The sequence below is a fragment of the Lolium rigidum genome, chromosome 2 (assembly GCF_022539505.1).
Source record: "Lolium rigidum isolate FL_2022 chromosome 2, APGP_CSIRO_Lrig_0.1, whole genome shotgun sequence".
NCBI classification, from domain to species: Eukaryota; Viridiplantae; Streptophyta; class Magnoliopsida; order Poales; family Poaceae; genus Lolium; species Lolium rigidum.
The window spans coordinates 108,301,585-108,306,666 of NC_061509.1; positions in this window are offsets into that span (position 1 = coordinate 108,301,585).

The window sequence follows — 5,082 nt, forward strand, 5'->3', positions numbered from 1 at the left end:
ATAAACAACACTAGCATGCACTACGACTCGCAAGGCGGACCCGATAACCAAACAATAGCCGTAGGAGGTTGGTGGAGGCAATATAGGCCGCTTGAGGTAACAAGTGGAAGGGACACGTGACAAGAACGCAACTCAAGGATAGCATGAGGGAGAAGGCAAAATAAAATAGGTAAGCGACTTCGCAGGCGAGGGAGTATAGGGGAAATGCTTGCCTGTTAAAGCTTGTCGAGGAACATCCGGAGAACTCGTCGTATCTCACCACACCACTTCGTGATCCTATCCGGGAAGAAGCAAATGCTGGACAAACAACGTATGCAAATTTTACTACTACGGATAAAGAAGATCCAGCATGATCAAGATGGTATGCATGACATGGCAACAATGATGCAATGCACTTATCCAATTTAAGCGGGATCGGAACCCCGGACAAACAAATTAAGGTTGGAGTTGCATTTCTACCGGCAAAATTAAGGGTTGTATAGCATGGCATAACATAGCAGGGTGCGCTACTTCAATATTAAACGGAGCGGGGAAACCCTAGGCGGTGTTCCGAAATACTCCGGTGTTCATTAGGGTGAAACATACACGACTATCCAAGAACGACATGATGCGAGATGCAAACAGGCATATGGATGGCATATTCATGTTCCTCATGTTTTTCTGATCAAAATGGACATAAAGTTTGTTTGATTTGGGTTTGTAAAAGTGCAAACATGAAACAATTTGAAAACCATCTGCCACGTCAGCTCCAACCAACGTGGAAGAAACAAAAAGGTGGGTTTTTATGCGCGCGCCAGGATTCGAACTCAGGCCGGCGCGGGACGAGACAAGGAACGGAACAAATGTGCTGCTGTATCGAGTTTGATAAGATACTGGATGAAAACAGGGTAACGTATGTGTCCGGGTTTTAACTGAATTTTGTGACAGTGCGTACTAAAACTGGACAGTCGCTGGTTGCTACTTCGGTTGAAGATGTCGAGCAACCTGGAGGGCCTACTTCATGGATCTTGAGTAGTTGAGAAAGAGGGTGGTGCCGTGAGTCGAATGGAATTGGTTTGAGTGGAAAATCTGCACAGAAACGGCGGCGAAGCTCGCCGGGAAACGGGACGACGACACAGCGAAACTGAATTTTGACAGATGGAAACTGAACACAGACACTACGAACTGAAAACGTGACAGCGCGAGTTCCTGTAGATAGCGAAAATGCACGGATTTTAAAGCGACGACAGCAGCGAAACTGAGCATGTTTTTGAACGATACGAAAGAGGTTGAGCAAGTTGGGAGTTCCAAGATTCTAATGGGATCAATTAGGCTGGAAACGGTGCACAGAGTCGCCGGAGAAACTCGCCGGAATTCGGGCCGATGAAACAGCAAAACTGAAACTGGAAACCATCTGTTTCTGGAGCCGACTTTGGAAGAAGATGGCGTCGTCGTTACTGCTCCGTTTTGGGTGATACAAAAACCAGTAGATAGCTGGTGATGTGGTGCATCTAGAGAAACAAGAAGCTCGTCCTGAGATGGACTATGCCGCCGAGGATCTGCGTTGAAAGTGGCCACCGTGAAACAGATCAAAACTGCACCTTTTTCGTTTTCGTTTTCGTTTTCAAACCGATATCGTTCTCCCGTTCGATGATGCAGATGTTGAGTCATGCAGGGGAGGAAGGAGGGGAGGCTGCTCACCCTCGGGTGGTCGGTGACGAGAAGGGAGCGGCGGAGGAGCTGTCGGAAACGAAGAAGAAGGAGGTGGCCGAGGATCACAGATGGCGAGCAGCGCACGGAGGACTTGACGGGCGGCCGGCCGGAGTTCTTGTTGCTGGGGACGAGGACGGAGACGGCCGTCGGGGAGGCAGATAGGCTGGACTTGGTTCAGGTAGACGCCGGAGTTTATCCGCCGACAAGGTCCTGCGGAGGAGGCGACGATCATCGCCGGTAGCGCGGCAAGAAAAGAGACAAAGACTGGGAGTGGTACATGAGGACCTAGAGCTCACCATGGGCGCCGAGACAGCGGCAGGCACGAGCAGACATGCGTGAACGGAGGTGGAGACGAGCGGCGGACGCGGGTCGAGGCGGTCACAGCATGAGGCGGCGGAGCTCCGTGGCTTGTGCAGGGAAGGGGCGCGGACGAGCGCAAGACAGAGAGGAACGAAGAGTGGCGGCGGCCGGGAGGAAGCAGGTAGGGTTGCAGGGAGAAACTAGCAAGCGGTTTTGTAGAAGGGAGCCGAAACACCTCGTCCGTCCCATCCATGAGGTGGAGTACGTGGCTCCGCTCGGATTACTTCCGTACAACGAAGAAGACGATGCCAGGAAGTTACGTTGGAGTGGTTCTGGGCTGTTTTGGTGAGGCTTGGGCCGGTTTCTCCAGGATACTTCGTTGGGAAGAGAAAACGCAAGGTGTCAGCCATAGTATTTTCTGAAGTTGTCACGTATTTGCATAGGAGAGCACACAAGAGAAAGATAGAATGGAGGTAAAACAAAGATGGAGGGATATGAAGAAAAACAGGGAAACCTGGCCAGCATTTTTCAAACCATATTTTATTAAACTAGTTTGTCCAAAATATTGAAAATATCATTGTTTTGGGTTTTGTTAAATGAAAAGGAGAGAGGAGGGTTTTATTAAACCACATGAGATGGAAAAATAAAATATTTTTTATTTAAAATAATGTTTAGTTGATAAAATCATGTGGATGATATGATGCATGATGTCATGATGATGCATAAAAGAAAAAGAACAAGCAAATCTAATAGGGTATTATCCTGGGTCGCTACAATCGACACCACTAACAAGGAACCTCGCCCCGAGGTTCCACGTCCAGGTACGGGGAAGAGAGGTGAAGCTATCGGATCTTCTGGCGGCGTGTCGATCTCCTCGACACCACTAACAAGAGTTGTTGCTCCATGTTGAACGACGACACCACTAACAAGGGTTGTTGCTCACGTCGGTGATGATGCACTTGTGCTGAGATCCTCCGAAGATCGAACCTATTAGGTTAAAGGCAAAGATCGTCCAACCCACGTGGAAACCTATGACTCAGAAAACTCAGATAAGAGAGAAGACTCAAAACTCGCAAAGGTAAGATGAAAAAGAATAGAGGTAAGGAGAAAAATCAGAGCTAATCAGAACTATCCAACGAATTTTAGAAAATAGGTTTTGACTCTCTAAACTCAATGACCGTTGGCAAGGTTATCCTCATGTGCCGGACTAGTAGGGTACCGTCAACCCGATGCCTCGATACCAACTTGTGACGCCCCAAAACCGGTACTCATGAGGATCCCGGACCGAATCCGCCGAAATCCGCACGATATCGATTCTAGGAGACGCACCACCAAGCGCCTCGTACACGCCGAAGCATGCACGCGATGCGGGTGGAATCAATCACGAGAGGTGACATTACAACAGGATTACAATAGAGCCCACAAGAAACAGATATATTACAACAACGACTCCAACGAGTCAAGATACAAATAGATACAATACAAAGATCCAAATCATACAGAAGATCAAATACATCCGAGTACGGACAAGATACAAATTGGACTAAGAGTCCTGAAGATAAACGATGGCGTCCATAACCTCGCCTGTGCCAAGCCGGAAGGGTAACCTTGCTAACGTCGTCTTCATCGTACCGATCTTCATACCTGCCCGGTTATATCCCGTAGAAGCGACAATAAGTACGGGTTCGTACTTAACAAGACTTCAAGACGTATAAGCATTCGTCAACTCGGCCGTCCTTTGTACTTGAGGCACGCAGGGGACTTAGAGGACGCAAGAGGAACGTCATAGGCAATATGATGGGGTTAAGCGGCAGCCGCGCAAGCACTAAAAACCTATAGAGACACTCTACCACATTCGTCTAAACAGAGAAGGTGAGAGTGCGCATAAACTAACAGGTTCTATACTCTGCAAACATAACACAACCGATGTGTTCCCCCTTCGCAAAGAGGTACTGGCAAAGGCACTCACACGGTTGTCAAGTTTTAACCATTTATTATTGAAGTTGTACTAACTTACTACGCAAGTTATTATGATTGAAACAGCAGGTGTAAGTTGTCTATGGTCGAGTCATACAGCTCCAAGTCGTCCATAACCGCGGACACGACTTATCGATAAGATGTAACCCTGCAGGGGTGCCCAAATGTGCCCACACGCACGATCAACCCAACCGAGCAAAGGAAGGATATCACGACCCGCACTCTCCTTCACGACAACAATGTCCAGGAAGCCACCTAACTAAGTTAAACCCGTATCGAAGTCCGGCGTATCTCCGAAGCGGACCTAGCTCGTTTGCGACAGCGTACTAGGTGGTTTAAACACACACCTGGGCGATAAACCACTTCGCAGCGCGCTCCGCGACCTATACGTGCATACCGTAAACAAGGGATACAAGGCACCCGGGGGCTTCCCAAAGTAAATAAGTAACAGTCGGCATGCACGCAACAACAAATGGTAAAACATCGCAAACTAGTTGTGGCCACTCGGACAAAGTCAGTAGATTCCGCAGCGTGGTCGAGGGGAGACCCAGAAACATACCCACGTGTGGTTAGAGCGCTCAGTCTCGGAACAGATAACAAGAACTCGGGTCCTAAGCTTTAAAGAAACACAAGTGAGCCGCCATAAAACGAGCAACTGACCACCGATGTCTCCGCTAACAATTATTAACAAGTAACCATGATACTTCCAACAGATATAACCATAAACCATGTGTCATGTTCCCCAACTGATAACCCGATAAGATAGCGGTAACGGTAACGAGATATAAACAACACTAGCATGCACTACGACTCGCAAGGCAGACCCGATAACCAAACAATAGCTGTAGGAGGTTGGTGGAGGCAATATAGGCTGCTTGAGGTAACAAGTGGAAGGGACACGTGACAAGAACGCAACTCAAGGGTAGCATGAGGGAGAAGGCAAAATAAAATAGGTAAGCGACTTCTGCAGGGGCAGGAGTATAGGGGAAATGCTTGCCTGTTAAAGCTTGCCGAGGAACATCCGGAGAACTCGTCGTATCTCACCACACCACTTCGTGATCCTATCCGGGAAGAAGCAAATGCTGGACAAACAACGTATGCAAATTTTACTAC